At 35.0% G+C, this 14,484-nt stretch overlaps 2 non-coding genes across 2 annotated transcripts; both read right to left on the bottom strand.

The window, feature by feature from the left end:
- Positions 1-11,419: 11,419 nt before the first annotated feature.
- trnah-gug (transfer RNA histidin (anticodon GUG)) lies at positions 11,420-11,491 on the bottom strand. Its single transcript has one exon. It is a non-coding gene; the product is annotated as a tRNA-His (tRNA).
- Positions 11,492-12,032: 541 nt separating this feature from the next.
- Positions 12,033-12,104, bottom strand: trnah-gug (transfer RNA histidin (anticodon GUG)). Its single transcript has one exon. It is a non-coding gene; the product is annotated as a tRNA-His (tRNA).
- Between the last annotated feature and the right edge of the window lie 2,380 nt (positions 12,105-14,484).

The following is a 14,484-nucleotide window of genomic DNA, read 5'->3' as shown; positions in this document are numbered from 1 at the left end:
TAAATATTAGTAGTACAATACGGACTGTTTTTATGCAAATATTATGCACAGCAGATAAACCCAGCTTGGAATTATAAGATTTCATAAAATATATATATTTTTTAAACATTTCATTTTTAAAACATTTTTATAAATTTTACTAAAGGGTCAAATTGGGTTCAAATTCAGAAATGTATTACAACCACAAGCTTATGATTTCTGACCCTAAACATAACCTAAACCAGTGTAATAAAATGTAAAGTGAAAAGATTTTATTTTGTGTCATTAAAAAAATTATTATTAATTTATTTATCTTCTATGCCACTTATCCTGTGTACAAGGTCACGGGGGGCCTAGAGTGGCGTACACCCTGGACAGGCTGCCAATCCATTGCAGGACACACACTTGGGGCAATTTAAAAATGCCAATTAGCCTAATCTGCATGTCTTTGGGAGGAAACTGGAGCACTCAGAGGAAACCCATCAAGCACGAGGAGAACATGCAAACTCCATGCACACAAACTTGAGGCGGGAATTGAACCCTTGACCCTGGAGGTGCAAGGTGATAGTGATAAACACAACGCCACTGTGCCCCATAAACATGTTTTTAAATAATAATTGTAATAAATTACTGACTACCTGCTTATACCTTACGCACTCTGAGCCAACTAACTAAAGTTACACCATTCAGTAATTTGAATAGAGTATGCAAACATTCTGTCCGAATTTATTTACCCGCATTAAATCTGACTGACGCTGGCATAATGATCAATTTACCACCTGTTGTTGACATCTGCTTATACAAAGTAGTAGAATTATAGGAATAAAACACAAACCAGCACTCTCTTTTCTAGTAATTGCCAGACTGTCTGTCCCATGTGGGCCTAAATTTGGTTTCAAGAATTAAGGGCAGATTGCAAATCCAGATGTCTATCAAAAATCCTTCGAAATGTATTCCGGTTATTCTTTAAAATCTTTAAACATTGCCTTCTGCCCAAAATTCACCAAAAAAATCACTGAGTTTGTGTTGTTCTATGGTCTATCCAAAACATTTGCTTTCATAGCATAGTAGCTATATGATTATAGTACTTGCTATCTATAGATTAACCTCACCTTTTTCTTATTAATTAAAAAAAATGTTTTTCAGTGCTCTTTCTCAGAATAGTATATTAATTATAATAATATTATATAATTCATTAAATTAAACCTAATTTCAATCAATTACTAATTCAGCATGATCCAGCATCACTTCAGTGCCAAAGGAATGCTGTTGATGTAACATATGTTGTAACGTAAGCTTTGATGATTTGCGTCCTCATTTGGACATCTTTACAAATGTGGGAAAGGTTAGGGAAATCTTAAGAACGGAGGGTGTAGTGAGTGGGTATTCTTCAAGGCCATGCTGCTTTGTGAAATGCCTGCTCGACCCTCGGATGCCAGTCGCACTGCGGCCCTGACTTAAAGGCACGGTCTCACACAAACCAACAATTCACTCCGAGAGAAGCAGCCACTGGCGGGAACATTCTGCGAGGAGGCGGAGGTTGGGAATTTGCAGCTGAGGGAAAAAGGTCTGGATAGGTTACAAAGAGAGACCCAAACATGGCACAAAGCTGGCATTCACTCCTCAGAGCTCACCACGCATGCTTGGGAGGCAGGTTGACGTTCAACTCTAAATGTCAAAAGTGAGAACGTTGTTCATTTTGTTAGCATGTCTGAGAATCAAATGCAATGTACTTAGTGTGGGATGAAAAGCACATGTTCGCATTCAGATCTACATGTCATGAGAGCAGCTCTCTTAGTTTTGCATGTTGGTGTAACCTGACTGCTGCCATTTGAGGGGAAAAACCAGCGGTTAAATAAATATAGGAAAAAGTAGGAAAAATGCTACTTTGAATTACTGCATGCAACTGCATGAAAGCTGTTATTAACAAAAGCCACCTGTTGGAGTCTAAAAGTCTGGACGCTCATGAGAAAGAGTGACATAACGTGTATAAGATGATGTTATTAGATGTGTCCTGAAGTGGTTAGTTGGTGGGCGCTTGTGTGTTTTTCTTCTGAGCTTGTCACAGAATGTTGTGTTAACACTTGTCAGTGAAAGATTAACAAACAGAAGGTTACAGTCTGGAATAAAACACACCCGGCTGGCCGTTATAGGTAAATAATCGATTCTTGGTAATGCTTTTACCAACCCATTTTCCATTGCTTTCCTGTGTACCATAACAAATAGGAAATTATTGCAAAGAAACAACACATCATGTTTTAGGAGTCATTTTATTTATCTTATTGCTGATATAAACTTAAATTCCCTTACCAGCCTTGTTCAAAACATCCAGCTAAAGCAGAAAGTGCAAAAGCTTTGTGACACTGGAGGCTCCTTCCATACATCTACTCAGATATCTTTACCGTATCATCTATATACACATTTTTTCTTTTGAGAAATGACAGCACATTTTAACCTGTTAATAGTTAGTCTTAGAATATTTAGAGACTATTTGTGTCTTGTAAATATTTGTGTCTAGTTACTATTGAAAAAAAAATCCTTTAATATTGACATTTAAATGACTAAATGATTACTAGGTCTGCACGATTTGATTTTTAAAAAATCACATTGTGAATAATTTGATGCATTTTGCGATTGTGAGTTAAACTGTGATATTTATCTATTGTATGTACTATTTTGTATTTGAACATATTCATCTCAGATACCACCAAATAATTGGACAAATTATCTCTTCAAAATCTCCTCAAAATTAAATCTGTAAATAAAAAATAAATAAAAACAAGTGCTTAAATTATTGACAACCCAACGTGAATATATCACATGTAACTTAATGCAGCCTTTTGCGCTTAAAGAATTGTACAGGTCCATATTGTGATTTTGTTTTTTCTGTAATTAATTGTGTGGAACTAATGCTTACTAAATTTACTTGTTTGTTGTAAATTTGCTTGTTTGCTTGAAATTACTCAACATTTTTCTTATGCGACACTGATGGCTTTAATAGATGTTAATGTGACATTTTGAAAATCAAAGTCCTAACCACATAAACAATACAAAATATATATATATATATATATATATATATATATATATATATATATATGTTTAAAAAGCCATCTATTTAATCGGATGTTTCTGTGGTGATGTTAATATCTCCTCATATTTCAGGAATGTGTAACATCCAGCTGTAATTTGATTTTAATATACAGTATATTTTAACACACCTGAATGCATGGTGTTGTGTCCTTTAGTGTAGTGTGTATAAGCATCTTTTTTTGGTAAGGTAAAAAAAAAAACTTTTTAATATTGATGCAATTACATGAGATTTATAACGCCTTTATGAGTTATTTAATAACACATTATCTGTCTTTATCCTTCTCATTTTTCCTCCACATTTTAAAACAGAACAGGACTCCTGTTAATAAAAATGTTGTCAGGAAAATAAATTAAAAAAAATCAAATAAGATGTTACTATGTACAATAGCTTTAAAAATGTTCTACATGCATAATGCACCTTTTCTCCATGTGAAATACTGATGCATGTCTGTGGCTTCAAATTAAGCATTCGAACATTTAAATTGTGAAATGTTCCTGGTGACTTAAAATAGATTTAAAAAAACAAAACAAAACAGAAAAATAGAAGAAATACGCTGTGAACGCTGCATGCAGTCTGGATCGATCTCAGTGTCTCGCATGTGCCCCATGTAAGCGGTGTGTGATATCTGAACCGTGCCTCGCTCTCATGTCTACGAAACTCGCCGCTTTTGTATGCGGAAATTAATTCCTATTTGGGCCTCCCCTCATTGACTAAAGGGGTGTCAGGGGAAGGGGGCTGAAGTAAGAGTGTATGTGGAGAAGATATGGGGAGGGCTAAACTACAAGTCAAACAATATACAATAGACAAGAATGCAAATAAAGTTTATACTGCTTTTTCTCACAAGAGCCCCTCAGTGAAGTCCCACTTGCTGCACTCCTCAGGATGCCACAAAAGAGTCGTGCTCCTAATGTACACTGCTTAAAAAATTAAAGCCCTGCCTGAAGAGCGTGTGTGTGTGTGTGTGTGTGTGTGTGTGTGTGAGAGAGAAAGAGAGAGAGAGAGGATTCCAGATCCTGATCCTGTCATTATAGGCAGCTGCGGAGGCTGGAGTCATTGCTTATGCACAGGGCCGTGTGTGTGTGTGTGTGTGTGTGTGTGTGTGTGTGTGCGCGCATTTTCCCATAATGCAGTGTGATAAGGATTGGCCTGAGTGTGTGGCATCTGATGAAGGCTTGATTAGGTGTGTTATCTACTGCTGAGCTGCTCCTGATGAAAGCTCCTGAAAGGGCGATGGCTGGGAAAGCAGCAGACGGCTCCATCAAATGGCAGTTATGCTATGACATGACAGCCAGGACCTGGTGGATGGTAAGTTTGGCTTTTTTTTTTTCCCCGACATATTTTTTGTTCCATACCTACTGACTAAGACGTATGACCAGGTAACTCCTCCTTCAGAGCTCATCATTGTTGGTGAGGTTAGTATTGCATATTTTCCAGAAGCGCTGTGTTTCTAGGTCAAAAGTCAAAAGCCATACTGTCTCTCGAGCAGCAGCAATGTTATACATGTCATCCTCGATTTAAACCGTTTGTGAATAAATTGGCAGAACTTGAACTTGACATGAATTTACTCTCCCCTCACATTACGACCCCTTTTCAGATGTTGGCGTGTGTGTTGTTGTTCAGTGATGTGTGTGCAGGAGCCACGCGTGTCGTCAGGGTCAAGCAGGTTGAGCGGGTTGCGTAACCCTGCGCTTGGCTTGATGTCAGAGGGTTAAGGCTGTGTCGGGGAGTCCACTCTATCCTCGTCAGGGGGAAAAGCAGTCTGTCACGCTGTGATAGGTTACAGATCATATCGTAATCAGCCGTGTGTTATTGTAGTCCATGTTGGATCCGGTTTTGTGATGTGGCGAAAGCAGCGAGAGGTAATTCTAAGTACTAGCCGTTGACTCGTGAGCTCTCCATTTAGGAATTGGACAAGAAGTGAAATCCAAGTCTTCATCTTATTTCTGTGTCAAGGCTTCATCCAACACCGATTTGCTGCAGAAATTATTTCGCTGGATTTTTTTTTTTTTCCAACTGTTGCCGTTGAGTTGTGTCTTGTTTCAGCCTTTTATAAATATGACGGTATTTAAGATATGGTCGTGCCCTACACTTGCTGACATTTTTCTCTCCGTTTGTCCATTTTGCGCTGCTGTCGAACAATGGGCTTTTGTCTGGCCTCTGCACTAAATGAAACTACTGCTGGATCTTAGTCTACTTGGAATATTAATTTCAATGTTCAAGGTTAACTTTTCTACTATCAGTCACCTGAAATCTTTAATATTTGCATCTGTGTGTTGTTACATGAGTGCACGCACTGAGCTGTAACTGTAACTTTATTTTAATTACGTTTTTTTGGTCTCTGACTACATCTGACAATTATGCCCAGGTAACTTTCATTGATTTAAAAAAATATTGACATGATTTTGCATGCATTTTTTGCAGCAAATTGACAAGTTCTCTTTAATGTCATCCTTTTTTAGCAGCTTTTGGGAAAACTATTATGTTGTAAGAAATGTCTATTACGTTAACATCATTGGTTGCAATGTGCAGGACATGAGTTAAAAACTTTTCGAGACTTCCTAGAGAGGGTATTTTCTATTTTTTTTTTCATATATTTAATTATTTATTATTATTAAATTCTATCTTTATGTAGGCCTATTAAATTGTAAAATTTACATTTTATTCATAGGCAATATTTTAGATATAGTGCAAAATAAATTATAAACATGTGTTCATTTTCATTTGATAGCATTTACTATACAAATGATTTAGCTGCCTAGTGTGAAACTTTGCATATTTATTTTGGTATTTTTTAAATATGAGGTTTTTGCAATAATAATAAAAAAATTCTAGTCAGTATAATAAATCAAATCTTAAACAAATATTAAGTCTAACAAAGTGGACATAAGAAATAAAATCTTTGTATTTATATAAAGTTAGTAGGTTCTTTTATTTAATGGAATTTGTTTTAAATAAGACTTTTATGTTATTTGACTGATTTTGGACACTCATATTACTTTATTATATAGGTTTACTGTATCTCAAGTATTCAAACAAAATATGGAGATGTAATTTCTGCTTCATGTTGTGTGGTGAAACTCTGGGGTCGTAGTTTGCATACCCACTGAAGGGTCAAGAAAAAGGTCACCTGCAGGCCACATAAGGACTCCTGCTAAATGCTAAAGGGGTCTATAAGCAAAGCTAAGGGGCGGGGATTTGCCTTGTCTCTTGAAATGAATGGGTTTCGTTCAACTCTTAGTAGTGCAAAAAAGCAGAGATGTAAATAATATAATATATAATCTATCCTATAATAAATAATGTCAACTAAATGTGTTATGTGGGAGGAAAGTTCAGGAACAGACAGCTCCATGAACTTTGGACAAAATTTTATTGTACATATTTAAATTTTGTTCATAAAACAAATCTGCACTGATGGGGTGTGTGACATTTATTTTAAAGGTAAAAGGGTCCATGTACATAAAAAGTTTGCGAAGTCATGACTTAAGGGATAGAATGAGTAACTTACACATACTGTAGAGGGGGCTGAATTGAGCAGATGCCGGGGTGGCCTGTACTGTGTGGAACCCTACATTTATCACTAATCCTTGTTGCCAACAGTCGTTCATTAAGGTACATGATTATGACCCCCCCTTCCTATTTTCTATGCTGTTTTCTCACCGTTATTTCTCAGGAAGCTCCTGGCTGGCTCGCTCTATACAGCTGGGAGACTGATGTCAGTTTGTGTGCAGCCTCCAAGCAATCTGGCCTTCAGACGATGCTCCTGCTTTCTCGGCCGAATGTGGGTCAGAGATTAGCATAATACCAACTAATCATGAATAACATTAGCATTTACTAAGGCAGTAATTAAAAGGATTAGTAGAAGGGTAGAAATAAATGAGGAATCCCTCCAGTGGCTGTGTTTATGATATGCTCTGTAGGCTACTGGACTATAATGCTCAGGAACATGATGTCTCATGAACACAAGTGCCTTTATCTATTTATTTTTTTTACCATTTCCTTTATGATTTAGCAGATGACCACATGTAAGATAGTGTAGGATATAAAATGTGATATGAAAACCTGGCAAATTTGACTGAAACGCTGAGCCAAAGGGGGATTTTAGTCTGAACCCTGAGTCAAATCAAATTTAGGGAGGCATGCCTGGTGATTTCCTGCTCAAACTTGTTAACTGAATAGTTTGAGGAAGTCACTATTCAGAGGTGATTTTCAAATTTATTGAACATTTCATGAAACAGTGTACCATGGTTATACGATGTTTGGGTTGTTAGTAATGTGATTATATTTTACGTTTTTGTTAGACCCAGGGACAACAGAAAAAAAATTAACATTTTGTTAAATCTAAAACATTCATCATACAAAAATTCTAATGATGATTAATGTGTACCAAATTATCAAACAAACAAGTAAAAATAGCAATTACTGTATAATAATAATAATAATAATAATAATAATAATAATAATAATCAGGACAGAAGAAGCTCAATGGCATTGGACTACTGATCAAAACGTCCCAAAGTCAAACCCCAGGACCACCAAGTTGTGACTGTTGGGCCCTTAAGCGAGGCCCTTAACCTTAACTGCTCAGATGTATAATGAGATAAAACATCGCTTTGGATAAGGTTGTCTGCAGAATGTTATTTAATAGGCTTTACATTTACCAAACTCGACAAGTGTTTAAAAAAAGTTAAATACTAGCGAATATTAAAGATGTTATTATTATTACTAGCGTTTTTTCTTGATAGCACTTTAATTTTACACAGACTTACATTTATTCACACTTTCTATTTTTAATCAGTGTAACAGGTATCATATCTAATTAATACAGACTAATAAAGATTGAATTCACATTCCACTCATACCACCATTACCTGAAAGATGAACAGATGGCAAAAAATAGAGTAATAAATATTTTGTGACCAACTCTCATTTTTTTCCTTTTCTACAAAATTGCAAATTTTTGGTGTGAATCTTGGAGGTGCCACATGTCATATTTAAAGTTGAAGCCTATTTGTGTAATTAGCGATAAAATGCGGACCTTTCAAGTAGCATGTTAGGTCCACGTCTCCTCAATGTTATAGCCCTGTGCAGTGGCGCCTGACGAGGATCTGCCCTGTGTAATTACAGAAAAATGGGTCTCTTTGTTGCCAGAAGGGCCGGTGGGAGAGAGAAGGAGATGCAAGATGGGGACACGTACACAGGGAAGAGAAAGGAAAAAAGAGGCCCTGGAACACAGTATACGGTTTATATAAGGATGGAACGGCACATTTGAAATGCCCGCAGTACCTGGACACTTGCAAACCAGGCATATAGTTTATCCTGATGAGTACTGGAAAGGGTGTTCTTATTATTATTAATATTCTAAGTTTAGTCTCACACATGTAGGTGCAAAAAATGTGAAACACAGCGCCAGTGTAGTATAAAATTCTTATCCAGTCTTATTTTACTAAAGACTACAATTTATTTATTTATTTTTTTTAAGTAGGGGCTAAAATTACAATAAAAACTAAAATGCCATAACAACTGTTCTGTCTGCATTGGTGCATATACAGTACATCCTAACAGGAGTTTAGGAAGTTTGGGAAGTGATATGTATAATGAAGACATAATACGAGAGGCCAGCAGAAACTCACAGAGGTGCACGCTTGTCATGTCAATCAAGACCTATTGAAGTAGGGAAGACGACAGACACACACAGAAAAAGAAAGCAAGTACATAGTTTGTTTTGCGACACTCTGGAGGCCTGCTGCTCTTTTCTTTCTGCTCTGTGTGTGTGTGTCTGGGTGGCTGCATGTATAAATTAAATGAAGTTCTAGCAGAATTCCTTGTTTAGGCCTTCTCTCTGTATATGTATATACAGCTGTCATTTTTGTCATTGTTGCTATTCCTCTAATCTGCCTACATATTTAGGCATGTTACAAATACACACAATATTTCTTTTACTTCCCTCATGCTAAGCAGATACTGAGGTTTTCAGGCTGTATCAGTGATTAAATTGATTTCATAGTTGGGTGCAATTTGTTTCCCACTGATATTACATTAACACAATTATGTAAATGTATATGCCAGACATTATGCACATTTTAAAGCAAAAATGTAACTTTCAGACTTTTATATGTTTGTTTTAAATAATGCAATTTCATTTATTTTTCTTTGTTGTTTCTGCAGATATGCAGAATGCGTTTCCCATTGAAAAATACATTTGCAACTATATTTAAAGTTAAAGTAACAAACTACTTAGGTTTAATGCCATTTATAACATTTTATGTTATAAACCATTAATTATCAATGACAAAACATTAATAAAAATCATTCTGTGGCACTTTTAAATCTTCAAGTATTCTATCTTATGATGACTTTTTTTTTTTAATTAAATAAATTCTGAATCCGTTTAACATGCCATGCTTGGAACCTGATTTCCATGAATCACCCAAATGTACCCTGCACTAATTCACCTGTGTTACCTGAACACATTCACACTTAGACATATTTAAACATTTTACACGTCACATATTGAACGGGAAATTGCATCGCCTGAATATCTCAAAAATCAGGAGACAAAAAAGGAGTAATTTAACTCATTTGGTATTAAAATGTTCTTCGATATTGTGATACAATATTATCTGGTGGGGTTCTTTTAAATGTACAACCCTCTTACTCAAATTCTACAATTTGAAAAATAGCATCATCAATCATTACATGGTTCCTAATTTCCTGTTTAGTAGTTAACTACACTATTTATATTTGGTAACTCTGTACTAAAGAAATCCATGTTATTAGGTTAAGACAAAATGCAGCCATTCTTAATCAAAATCTTGTTTTTTTATTACTTTCATTTAAATTTTTATTTAATTGTTGTCTTTGATTGGTAACACTTTGTTACTGTTAAACAATTTCTATTTTAGAAAACTAAAAAAAATATTCTTATAACCATTCACATGTCAATCAAAAATTGTTAGGACGAGGTGAAATGTTACTGTAGTCAACTGGAGTCATGCATACAGGGCTCTTTGTTTAACAGGGCTTATTAAACTCATGCAAACTTCACAACATGTTTAAGTATTAATCACTGAGCATCTCTCTCTCTCTCTCTCTCTCTCTTAGCACACACTCTCCCTTTCTCTCTTGGTCTTGCCTGTAAGGTGTTCTGACGCCCTCTAGTGCCAGTTTAGTCATCATGATCCTTTACTCTACAGATACTGACTATGAAACCTTATGTCATGTGTTTCTGGAAAAGCCATTTGTATCTATCAGTAGTATATTGTTTGTATTATTTAATTAGCCCTATATATAAGATCCAAATAACTAACCACCAAAATCTAGGAAACTGTGAGACTGGCTCTGCAACAGAATAGGTTATTGCACTGGGATTTCATTCCAAAACATTAAGTATGTGCCTTGCCAGCCTTTAATGCCAGCCTATTAAAAATACATTGGCCAACCTTTAATGTGCCATGCATTATTTTGACAAACATTAACTGTCAAACAACAAGAATGTTTTAAAATGTGATTGAAAAGCATATACATAATATAAGCCATAATGCTTTTTTGGACTGTAAAGGTGTGAAATAAATACAATACAGACATTCAAAAGTTAAATTTTTTGCTTCTAAATTTAAATTAACATTAGGGGCAACTGGGAGTATTGCTGAATATTTTTATGCACATTTATGCATCATCCTTACAACTAGGAACCTCTGTAATCCAATAAAGGACCATGAAGGCCGATGGTGACCATTGTATTTATTCCCATTTTATAACTGTGGTAGGACCTCATGTCAACATTTAAACACTTTGGGCAATTTGGGAACGCCAATTAGTCTAATCTGCATATCTTTGGACTGTCGGAGGAAACTGGAATACCCGGGGGAAATCCACGAACCATGAGGAGAACATGCAAGTTTCATGCACACAGAACTCGAGGCAGCATTTAAACCCAGACTCTGACTTGGCATTAGCATTGTATTGCCTAAGACACATTCATACACATTTGTGCACAGAGGAAGAGCATAAAAGTCATGCTACTTTCAAACTGCTTTCCTATGTCTGTACTATTTCTGTACTTTTACTACAAGGAGTAAATTTTTAAGGATTTAAGCTAGAGGGGTTTTGTTGTGTTATACACTAAGAATCATTAAAATCATACATTTATACCGATTTTTAGGGAAATTTACATCAGGGACATCTTTACCTTGACTGGTATCAGTTAACAAGCGATATACAGTATTGTGCAATCCTGTGTTCTATTCCGTATGTTTTAGTTTATTTAAAAGGTTGTTTTCAGTTTACAGGTAGGTAGGTACGTTTAATTTCAGTAGCACAAAAACCACACGTTTCTCAGGTAGTGTTTGCCGTGACCCGGATTCGAACCGGGGTTGCTGCGGCCACAACGCAGAGTACTAACCACTATACGATCACGGCGAGCTACTCAGAGCTGAGAGTGTGGAGCTTCTATAGGCCATGTGCATCCATTCAACTTGTTTGTTTTTAGGGTTTTCTACATAATATTATATATATATATATATATATATATATATATATATATATATATGTGTGTGTGTGTGTGTAAAGTAAAATATTATCCTATTAGCAGAAATTAACACACCAGGAGGTTAAGATCGAGAGCAAAACACAGCCCAGAATTATAATGACTGGAAAAGCTAACTGTTACTTTATTTACAAAACATGATTTTTGTGCTGTTTTTTTCCTGGTACACTACGGTCTTCATACTCCTGACGTAAAAATCTAATTAAAAAATAACATATTATAGAAGATATGGAGCAAAAATATATGTCCATGCCCCTGTTAAAAATTCTAGACTAACTCGTTGTGTTTATATATATATATATATATATATATACTCTTTTGTAACATAAAATAGTGATGTACTTAGATTTATTTTGTCAATAATGCTTTGTTTGCTAACAAAGAATATTATAAAGAAGTTGCCGGCCATTGTCTTGCCGTGACCCGGATTCGAACCGGGGTTGCTGCGGCCACAACGCAGAGTACTAACCACTATACGATCACGGCGAGCTAACGGGCCGCTTAGCACGCATCTCGTTTTTGCTTTCTATATGTATATACATCCTATATCTATTTCAAATGATGTTGATTAAATCATAATTTCTTGCTACATTTATAATCTGTTTCTCTTTTACCTCAAATGCAATGTTACAGACATGACGTGTCGTTTGCTTGTTTTTAGCCTTCCGCTGACAAATATAGGGAAAACAAGTAACAGCAAATTACTTGCTTAACACAAGTAAGGTCTAATTCTTAAGTCATCTTAAAAACAATTTCTCGGATGGTTTAATGCAAATAATTATTCGTAATGATAAAAGTAACATAAAATCCCATTTAAGGCAACACATCGTTGTGCATCACACTGCACAAGTGTTAGGTGTCACTGTAACATTTCTCAAGTCTTAAGGTTAAAACTTTCCTGACAATTAGGCAAGCATATGGGACAGTGTCAGTCAGTAGGGAAGTGCAGTATAGATATTAACTCATGCTGCTGTTTTAGCCAGCTGTTATAGTATTATTGCTAGGTTTACCCAGGAGCAAGCTTTATACTTGCTAGCTTGATTGTATGTAAAACTAAAGTCACTTTCAAACATCAACAATGTCTTAACTTAGTAACTGTAAGGTTCTGGGCCAAAATGTATAAAATTGATTTGGAAAATACCATTCCTTTAAATGTGTCTTAAAGAGTGCTTATTTCACTAGACGACAATTAGGCCAGCATTTAAAGACCTATAGTATATATAAAAAACATACAACATTAAATAAAGCTGTATATTCATGACACATTTTAAAAGTCTAGACTTGAACTTTGATAGCACAAACTCTTTCATCTATTTTTAGAAACTGTTTAGGACATGACCTCTAATGTCTAACTTCAGTAGTGTCAAATAGACTCAATAGTACATGACTGAAACAGGAAAATGAATATGCCACAAAGCCTACATTTAAAATAGCACATGACTACTGCTGTACTGAATTGTGGACCTTTTTTCTCTTTGCAAGTAATATAAACTGCTGGTTGACGTTTCACATGACAGCATGAAGTTTTATATATCCACTGATTTTTAAAGAGGAAATCATAACAGGGTGCGCAGAGGCCTACACGCTTCTTATATGGTAGGCTGTGATCTACCTGAATGCAAAATGATCCTGTAGTCCATCTCCAGTCAGCACATAACGTTGTGTAAAAGCCATGCATTGTGCATTAAATAAAGCTGTATGTTCCTGCACATCTTGCATTATTGTGTCAACGTATAAGCCATGAAAGCAACTGCTGATCTGATGTCTAACATCCTAAAACATTCAGCCGACCAAAAGAAGAAGTTTTGGGAAGGAACAAAATTTTCTTAGAGTGTATACTTTAAAGAAAGAAATCTGCACTGTAAATGCATGTAATTTTTTTCTTATTCATAATATTCATAATTTTTTATATCTATTTTTTTATATTCAAACAATATAAATAATATTTAAGTTTGGCAACACACCAACACCCACATCCACCCCACACTCAGACCCATACCACACACACACACACACACACACACACTGATCCCTAATCACATTAGACTTTAAAACATACTGCATAATATTAAGCCCAACTTTACCCACCTACCTATTTAAAAAAAGCAATATTTAGACAAATTATAAATTATAGACGTGTATCTGTGTCTGACATTACTTTGAGGAAATTAAAGCATGTAATTTATTTCAAATCTTTATTTTAAAATAAAGAATAAACAAAAAACTTCAAAGAGTTTAATATCTTGTGACAGGTTTACCTGTAAACCATCCAAACTAACTGGTCTGATTTTAATATTTACACTAGGATGACAAAAATACAGTAATAAAAACCTAAGAAATATAAAACCTAATTTAGCCTGTTAAATTTTGAACGAATACAGTTATAGGGTTACATAAATGCATGTTATAGTAAAGTACGGTGATTATATTGAAGTCAGGAAAATGGCAAAAAAATTATTGAAATCAAAACAGTGTGCAATAAATGCAGAAATGACATATTTGCTTTTAGCTTAATATGGAATTTAAATAATTTAGATATAATTAAAAATATGAAACTAAACTTGTCAAAATGCCTGAGTGGTAGACAGGTGAAATGCTGATTTGTTGATTAAGTTGTAATCATGATACACAATATCATTACAAATATATTTAATCAAACTAAAGTCTGACTTATTTTGCCATGCATTAACAGTATATATCCTAAAGCATAGCATTTTCATTTGCAGTAAATATTGCTTAAATAAAGAAAGACATAAAGATTCCTTGCTGCTATAAATCATTCTTTTTTAAAAACAAAAAAGGCTTAAAATAGGTTTTTGTAAGCTAGAACTCACTTCAAAATTATTTCACACGCATAATGTTTTTA

This window comes from Clarias gariepinus, chromosome 1, assembly GCF_024256425.1.
Source record: "Clarias gariepinus isolate MV-2021 ecotype Netherlands chromosome 1, CGAR_prim_01v2, whole genome shotgun sequence".
Classification (NCBI taxonomy): Eukaryota; Metazoa; Chordata; class Actinopteri; order Siluriformes; family Clariidae; genus Clarias; species Clarias gariepinus.
This window is presented reverse-complemented; position numbering and strand designations above follow the sequence as displayed.